The following is a 9604-nucleotide window of genomic DNA, read 5'->3' as shown; positions in this document are numbered from 1 at the left end:
TTTATCTCAAATATTGAGCTCAGAGTGAGCAATAAAAGATGATTCTGGGTAATTGGTGGTGGTGACAGTTTTTGAAACTCCCAGAATTCCCACAGAAAAAGATGGAGCAAATAGATTGCAAAAGCAAAATCCAGGGATTATATTTACAACCAAACTAAGGGACAAGTTATCATGAAAATTATCAGAATAAAACTGAAGAGATAAAACCACTAGCAGTCACAAACATGCATATTATCAAGGTCTGTGTGGGATTAATCAGAAAAGAGCAAAAAGGTGGTTGATGGACCTGCAACAGGAGAACTCCTAAACAAAGAGGTGCTCACTGGAAAGCACAGTGGGATAATTTGAGAAGAATAGATATAATTGGGAGGAGTTTGGCCCACTCTAAAAGCAGGTGGGTGTAAAACTAAGTAGACCTATAAACTTTTGAAAATGACTGCCTAGGGTTCCCTTCCAGGACAAGGCACTATCCTGGGAGAAAAAAAATTCTAAATGTACAATCAAAATTGATCTGGATAGGGACAGTAGTGACAATTGAAAGAGAAGGTCCATTTAAAGAGGAGGAGAAGAGAATCATGAAATCTCAGAAGGCAATCCAACTTGATTTCTGAGGCAAATTTCTGAATAGTACATGAAAATAACAGAAAAGTTATCCCTGCAAAGTTGGAAAACTCCCCTGTATCCTGCCTCTATCTAAAAATCAGCAAATCTAATCTCACTTAAGAATGAGGAACAGCATATTATTTATATAAATCCCATGCAAAATGGTTAAAGGATAAAAGAAAGTAAAGAAATGGATTAAAACTATAGCCTAATTTAAAAAATTAGCTAAAAGGGATTAAGAAAATAATGCAAGACATAAAAGAAAAAAAAACAAAGCAGTTTAGAAATTATTTATAAAAAGGAGGTGGCAGAACTAAGAAAAAAATATAAATAAAAGAAAAAGCACTTTAGAAAGATAAATATGAAAAGGACAAAAATTTAAAAATCAAAAAGAAATTTTTAAAAGGGATTATGATTTAACAGGAAGTTACAAATATTGAAGATAGGCAAAGACCCAACATGTATAATATCAGTCCCAAAAAAGAAAACTATACCAATAGAAATGAACAAATACTAAAATTATTAAGTTGTGAAAATTTCCTATACTAAAAAAAATTAAACCACATATTGAAAGAATGTATCAACTGCCTATGTCAACTCAAAAAGAAAACACCAGGATATATTCTAAAAAAAATTATTAGAATTAAGAAATAAAGAGAAAAATGTTTTTAGAATATCCAAGTGCAAGTATGTTATAAGGGGATTGTGCTGGTTTGTATATATTATGTCTCCCAGAAAAAGCCATATTCTTTGATGCATTCTTGTGGGGGCAGATGTATTAGTGTGGATTGGGTTGTAACCTATTGGTTCAGTGTCTATGGAGATGTGACCCATCAAACTGTAGGTGATAACTCTGGATAATTTCCATGGAGATGTGGCCCCACTGATCCAACATGGGCCTTGTTTAGTTTACTGGAGCACTATATAAGCTCAGACAGAAGGAGCTCACAGCTAGCTGTAGCTGAGACAGACATTTTGAAGACTGCCATTGGAAGTTGATGCAGACATTTTGGAGAACACTATTTTGAAATGCCACCTAGGAGCAAGCAGATGCCAGCCACATGCCTTCTGAGCTAACAGAGGTTTTCCAGACACCAATGGCTATCCTTCAGTGAAGATACCCAATTGTTGATGCATTACCTTGGACACCTTATGGCCTTGAGACAGTAATTTTATAACCAAATAAACCCCCTTTATAAAAGCCAATCCATTTCTGGTGTTTTGCATTCCAGCAGCATTAGCAAACTGGATCAGGAATGAAATGTATTTCCATAAGATTTTTCAAAAGTACTATGCCAGAAGGAAATAGAGTAGCATATTTGAAATACTCAGGGAAAGAAAATGTTATCCAAAGATTTTATATCCAGTAAAACCGAATTTCATTTATAAAGATGCAAACTATTACCAATAACCAAGAACTCAAGGAATCTTGTTCCCATAAGCTATTCTTGGATAATCCACTGGAGAATGAGCTTCAGAGAGGCAAAACAACTTAGAAGCATAAAAACACACTTAAGGCTGCCTGGGTCGGCACTGTTTCCAGTTGAGAGATGGCGGCCGCCGCAGGTAGATCGCTTCTGCTGCTGCTGTCCTCTCGGGGCGGCGGCGGGGGCGCCGGCGGCTGCGGGGCGCTTACTGCTGGCTGCTTCCCCGGGCTGGGCGTCAGACGCCAGCGGCAGCAGCAGCACCACCGGAGGGTGCATCAGAGGCTCTCTTCCTGGCAGAATTTGGGAGTTGTTTATTGCAGTACTGTTGCGCCCTCTGATGATTTGACAGTGGTTTATCAAAACAGCTTACCTGTGATATCTGTGAGGTTACCATCCCGGCGTGAACGCTGCCAGTTCACACTCAAACCTATCTCAGACTCTGCTGGTGTCTTCTTACAACTCCAAGAAGAGGATCGAGGAATTGACAGAGTCGCAATCTATTCGCCAGATGGTGTTCGAGTTGCTGCCTCAACAGGGATAGACCTGCTCCTCCTCGACGACTTTAAGCTGGTCATTAATGACTTAACATATCATGTCAGACCACCAAAGAGAGACCTCTTAAGCCATGAAAATGCAGCAACGCTGAATGATGTAAAGACACTGGTCCAGCAGCTATACACTACACTGTGCATTGGGCAGCACCAGTTAAATAAGGAAAGAGAGCTTATAGAATGATTAGAGGATCTCAAAGAGCAACTGGCTGCCTTGGAAAAGGTATGAATTGAGATTAGCAAAAAAGCTGAGAAGAGGACCACTCTGGTGCTATGGGGTGGACTTGCCTACATGGCCACACAGTTTGGCATTTTGGCCCGGCTTACCTGGTGGGAATATTCCTGGGATATCATGGAGCCGGTCACCTACTTCATCACTTATGGAAGTGCCACGGCAATGTATGCATATTTTGTAATGACACGTCAGGAATATGTTTATCCAGAAGCCAGAGACAGACAATACTTATTATTTTTCCATAAAGGAGCCAAAAAGTCACGTTTTGACTTACAGAAATATAATCAACTCAAGGATGCAGTTGCTCAGGCAGAAATGGACCTTAAGAGACTGAGAGACCCATTGCAAGTACATCTGCCCCTCCGACAAATTGGTGAAAAAGATTGACCTGCAAAGAGCCTCTGAATCCCAGCAGAAAGAACACCTGTTTATAACACTTGCCTTTTTAATTAAAGCATTGCAGGTGGAAGCTGGGAGCTACATAGGGGTGGGGTTGAATTTTTACCTTTAATTAAAAATCAAAAACTAAAAGGATCTTAGGGAAGAATGTAATATTAAAATCTGAGGATCAGGCATTGTGGAATATAAGTCTCAAAGGGCTTAGTGAAAATTGTCTTAATCAAGCATCTCAGTTTTTGGATGAAAATGATGCAGTTAAATAGTTGAGAGATTCATAAAGAGAAAATGATGCTGGGGTGTCTGTTTCTTGCATCTTCTTTGCAGGGTCAGCAAAACAGTAACACACCAGCACCACACTCCGTTCTAATTTTTTTAATTTATCTTTTCTTATTTTTGACACAGGACTAAATAAATATACCAGAAAAGCAAATCATCAAGATATGTGGGTAGCAAACAGAGTCTGAGTCCGTATCATGAGCATTTATTTTAGATTGGCGCCAGCCTCTGTATACCTACCAGGAATCTCTCTCCTGTTTCCCTTTGCTGAGCACCTATACCTGTTGGTTACACTAATTTTATCCATCTGATAATCGGAACCAATTTATGCCTGTTTGATAATTGACACTTTGGATTATCCCTTAATATCTTCTTAAATGTCTATAAATCCCAGTGCTCTAGAGCAATATCTAGAAATCACTGGCAGCATTGCATGAGGTATTTTCATTTCATTTTGTTTTTTACTAATTAGTCTTTAAGAAGAGGAAGAACTTCCTTCCTTTATTTACCTATCCCATTGATATTTCCCTCTCCCTCCAACAACTCATATCAGAGAGGGAGTGTTCAGCTGTATTACCAAATCAGGAAGATGTCAGGTTTACAAATTGGCTAAAATCATGGCTCTGTAGCCATTTCTGAACCAGAATAATTTCATTGCACTTAATGTGTGACAGCATTCCAGGCCCCCCAGGTGGCACTGCCTGGCCTGGAGGCTTGTTACCCTCCAAGGACACATTGTGAGCCCTCCCACTTCCACCACTTCAGCAGTGGTAAATCAGGTGTATGGATCTCAGTGGGTGCAATTTATCTTTATACAGGAATACATTTCTATGGCTTCCTTCAGGCCTACCCTCTACACCCTACTTTTTCTTATCTTAAATTAAAGAAGAATTAATCTTACGCTCTTTCAAAATGTTTTCTACCATATTTCCAGATGATATCTGCATTTGGAAAGTCAAAGGACTCTGTGTCCAGTATCCTGTTTTTAACTACCGTGGGGGCAGGACGGAAAGGAGATCAGGGCTTGCCACACGGCTTATAGGCTTTTTTCTTTCACATGGTTCATCCCTCCTCATTGTGGCAAGGGGTTTCTTTCTCTTTTTCTTCCTCTTTTGAGATCATTCTGTATGAATAGGGAAACTTTAAATGACAAACCCAGACTCCAGGTGCCTTGCAGAGGTTGAAGGCCAGTCAGGATCGCTGCTGCTGCTGCCGCTGCCCCTGCCACCACCCCCTCCACCGGCATGACAGAATGGAAGGAGGCATGCCTCCTAGCCCCACCCCTTCTCACACTCCCTCCCCCCACCCGCTGTTCAACCCCTCCCCTCATTTGTTTTTTTTTAAGTTGTGTGAATTATTTTTAAAACATTTATCCTGTTTGTTGTGCAGGGTTTTTGTGAAGAAACAGCACAGTACAATGAGAAAATCTTCAGGGTGTGTGGGAGGCAAGGGAGGGAGGGGGGATATGGAGAAAAGTCCTTTAAACAAATAGCAAAATATTGAACATATGTAAAATCCTGTATCATTTATGAAATATGTATAAAAAACGATGTACCTTCTGGAACAATAAATACTTATTCAATTTTTGAAAAGAAAACAAAACACTTAAACTAAGCATTAAAAAATTACTGTAGAACAAATACTACATTAGGACTAAAATTAAGAGAATGTTGCTAGTAACATCTTTAAATTTAGTTTATGAGTTTATAAATATGATGATGACTATTTTTAAAAAGGAGGCACAGTAGGGAGATCATTGACAAAAATGTTTTTAGCTTTTTTCTGTAAGGCTAGGTATTAGGATATGTATTATTATACTAGAATTATTTAATATATAATGTGGGATAAAGTAAATGAGTAATCATGGGCTATTCTGATTCATTCATACACTTTGTCCTTGAAAACCAGAATTATAGATATGAAAGAAGGTACAGATATAATACAGAACACATGAAATAAAAAATCTTGTAGCCCATAAATTGAATTGAAGTGTGACTTCATGAAGCATTTTATCTTTACATCAATATACATCTATATGTATGTTTGTGTATGTTTGTTTACACATATATTGGTTATCTCTGTCCACTGAACAGGCCTATAAATAGTGACCAACCCAATAGCAATGAGCATTCTTAGAGCCTAAATTATGGTTTCAAAAATATCATTACCCACTTAAATAAGGATTTTTTTAAGATGCTGATTCAAAATTTAAGACAGGAAATATAGAAGGGTATACAGGGTGATTCTGGATTGATTTATCTTACCAGATAGAAAATAAACTTTAAAGACCAGTAGGGTCTTGTTAAAAGGACCCAGGAGCCAATTTGAAAAAGCTTCCACTGGCCACAAATAATTGACACTTTTAGCTTCTATAATGATAAGAATTGTAATGGATTGAAATACTTCAAATACACTTAATTCTATAAATTAATAATGATATGAAAATAATCTATTTGGTCTCTCTTTGAAGATTACTGGAAATTAATTCATCATCTTAGAAACTGGTTAAGAGTTCAAATCCTGGCCAAACCCTATGTGATTTTTCAGGCACAGACATAAGCAATTATGACTTTACCTTACAGTACTCATGGAGAGAAAGCTGTCTGCCCCATAGAGAGTTGGTACACAGCCAGTGCATTGCAGTCTCTGAAGGGAGTTGCAATAAAGGAATCAACCCCCATCCCACTCCCCAGCTGGTCATGCTCTTACACATATCTGCATTCCTAACCTAAGGAAGTCCCCAGGCACCCCTGCAAAGACCTCCTAATGGGGGGAATGTAGAGAGGTAAGAAAGACATTGAAGACATTGTTCTCAGCTCTGACTCTGAACTTTTCCACTCTTAGCCCCACTCCTCAGTCTCTGGGTCCATAAAACAGAAGAATCGTTTGCTTGGGGCCCTCTTGGCAGTGAAGCATAACCTGACATCTCTGATGATCCATCTTACCTAGTGGCACTGTTCTTTGGGGGAAAATGGAACATGGGGGAGCTGATGCTTTTCTCCTGGATAACCTTTGCTTATACCATTGCAGTAACTGATTAAAGCTTTACTGTTATTTCCATTTTGGTTTTCATTGTTTTAACCTGCTACATTCAATGCTGGCAACTCAGCTTAGCTCTTGACAGTAAGTAGAAGATAAGACTCATGCATTTATCTTGCTTTCCCTGTATGAAACCACAATTGGGTAACCAAATAGATAATGAGAAGCATCTCTTTATAAAACTATTCAAGCTAAAAAGTGAAAATCAATGAGTGAACTAGAATATCACCATATTGAACACAGCAATGTATTAATGGATCTGGACACTAAGCAACAACATCTGTTATATAACGTAAAAATATAGACTACAGATGGAGAGTAGCTTTAACTTTTCCTATTCCTTCTGTTAAGTATTGCTAAAAACTCTGGACATTATAAACGTAGCAAACAGAGAAAACTCTGAAAGGAGGAGAGAAGAAGGAAGACTGGCAGCCATGAACCTGAGGACCCAATGGAAGTCAAGATGGTGAGTACCTTGTATTTTTTTAAATTCAATTTTATTGAGATATATTCACATACCATGCAGTCATGCAAAGCGTACATTCAATTGTTCACAGTACAATTATACAGTTGTGCATTCATCACAAAATTAATTTTTGAAAATTTTCATTACCACACATACAAAAATCAGAAGAAACATTAAAGTGAAAAAGAACAGTTAAAGTAATAAAAGAACATGGAGTGCCTTTTTCTTTTTCTGCCCTCATTTTTCTACTCATCCATCCATACACTGGACAAATGGGAGTGAGGTCCATATGGCTTTTCCAATCATATAGTCACCCCTCATAAGCTACATTTTTATACAATCATCTTCAAGATTCAAGGGTTCTGGGTTGTAGTTTGATAGTTTCAGATATTTACGGGTCGCTACTCCAATTCATTAGAACCTAAAAAGGGTTGTCTATATTGTGTGTAAGAGTGCCCACCAGAGTGACCTCTTGGCTCCTTTTGGAATCTCTCTGCCTCAGAAGTTTACTTCATTTCCTTTCACATCCCCCTTTTTGTCAAGAAGATGTTCCCCATACCATGATGCTGGGTCTAGATTCCTCCCTGGGAGTCATATTCCATGTTGCCAGGGAGATTTACTCCCTTGGGTGTCATATCCCACGTAGAGGGGAAGGCAGTAATTTTACCTGCCAAGTTGGCTTAGCTAGAGAGAGGGCCACATCTGAGCAAAAAAGAGGCACTCAGGAGGAGATTTTAGGCACACTTATATACAGGCTTAGCCTCTTTGCAGCAACAGTCTTCCCAAGGGCAAGTCCCTTGGTAGAGGGCTCAACCCATCAAATCACCAGTCCCCTATGCCTGTGAGCACATCAGCAACCATTGAGGTGGGAAGTCCAACACCACTGCATTCTCCACCAGCTCATCAGGGGAGCTCACCATATTTTTTTTGTTTTTGTTTTTTAATAAATTAACTCTTTTTTAAAAAATTAACTATTAACTATATGAAAATTAAAAAAAAAACAGACAAGAAAAAAAAGTTTCAAACAAGCCATAACAAGGGAGGAAGAAAAAGACAACTAACCTAAAATAACTACTTTACTTACAACATGTTCCTACTCTACCCCAGGAAAATAACCTAATACAGCAACATTTCTGTGAACTTGTTCCTACCATACCCGTCAGAAATTAACAAACTGTAGTCATTCTCATGCATTCCCAGGATGTTAAATTTACACAAAATAGCTTAAACTGTTCTTATTGGGTTATCATTCCCCCTTCATTAATTGCTCTCTATCACTAGTTCCCCTACATTCTCCATTATAAACCATTTATTTTACATTTTTCAACATTCACATTAGTGGTAACATATAACATTTCTCTTTTTGTGTCTGGCTTATTTTGCTCAGCATTATGTCTTCAAGGTTCATCCATGTTGTTGTATGTTTCATGACATCATTCCTTCTTACTGCCATGTAGTACTCCATCATGTGTATATACCACATTTTATTTATCCACTTATCTGTTGAAGGACAGTTGGTTTATTTCCATCTCTTGGCAGTTGTGAATAATGCTGCTATGAACATTGGCATGCAGATATCTGTTCGTGCCACTGCTTTCAGATCTTCCAGGTATATACTGAGGAGTGTAATTGCTGGATAGAAGTGCAATTCTATATCTAGCTTTCTAAGGAACTGCCAGACCAACTTTCAGAGTGGCTGAACCATTACACAGTCCCACCAACAATGAATAAGAGTTCCAATTTCTCCACATCCCCTCCAGCATTTGTAGTTTCCTGTTTGTTTAATGGCAGCCATTCTAATCGGTGTGAGATGGTATCTCATTGTGGTCTTAATTTGCAACTCTCTAATAGCTAGTGAAGCTGAACATTTTTTCATGTGTTTCTTGGCCATTTGTATTTCCTCTTCAGAGAACTGTCTTTTCATATCTTTTGCCCATTTTATAATTGGGCTGTCTGTACTATCATCATTGAGTTGTAGGATTTCTTTACATATGCAAGATATAGTCTTTTGTCAGATACATGGTTTCCAAAAATTTTTTCCCATTGAGTTGGCTGCCTCTTTACCTTTTTGACAAATTCCTTTGAGGTACAGAAACTTCTAAGCTTGAGGAGTTCCCATTTATCTATTTTTTCTTTTGTTGCTTGTGCTTTAGGTGTAAAGTCTAGGAAGTGGCCACCTAATACAAGGTCTTGAAGATGTTTTCCTACATTATCTTCTAGGAGTTTTATGGTGCTTTCTTTTATATTGAGATCTTTGGTCCATTTTGAGTTAATCTTTGTGTAGGGTGTGAGGTAGGGGTCCTCTTTCATTCTTTTGGATATGGATATCCAACTCTCCCAGCCCCATTTGTTGAAAAGACCATTATGACCCAGTTCAGTGACTTTGGGGGCTTTATCAAAGATCAGTCGGCCATAGATCTGGGGGTCTATCTCTGAATTCTCAATTTGATTCCATTGATCTATATGTCTATCTATGTGCCAGTACCATGCTGTTTTGACAACTGTGGCTTTATAAGCTTCAAAGTCAGGGAGTGTAAGTCTTCCCACTTCGTTTTTCTTTTTTAGAGTGTCTTTGGCAATTCGAGGCATCTTCCCTTTCCAAATAAAT

At 38.4% G+C, this 9604-nt stretch overlaps 1 pseudogene; it reads left to right on the top strand.

Annotated features, from left to right (window-relative positions):
* Positions 1-2153: 2153 nt before the first annotated feature.
* Positions 2154-3261, top strand: LOC119523292 (annotated as a pseudogene).
* Positions 3262-9604: the final 6343 nt, after the last annotated feature.

This window comes from Choloepus didactylus, chromosome X (genome assembly GCF_015220235.1).
Source record: "Choloepus didactylus isolate mChoDid1 chromosome X, mChoDid1.pri, whole genome shotgun sequence".
NCBI lineage: Eukaryota > Metazoa > Chordata > Mammalia > Pilosa > Megalonychidae > Choloepus > Choloepus didactylus.
This window is presented reverse-complemented; position numbering and strand designations above follow the sequence as displayed.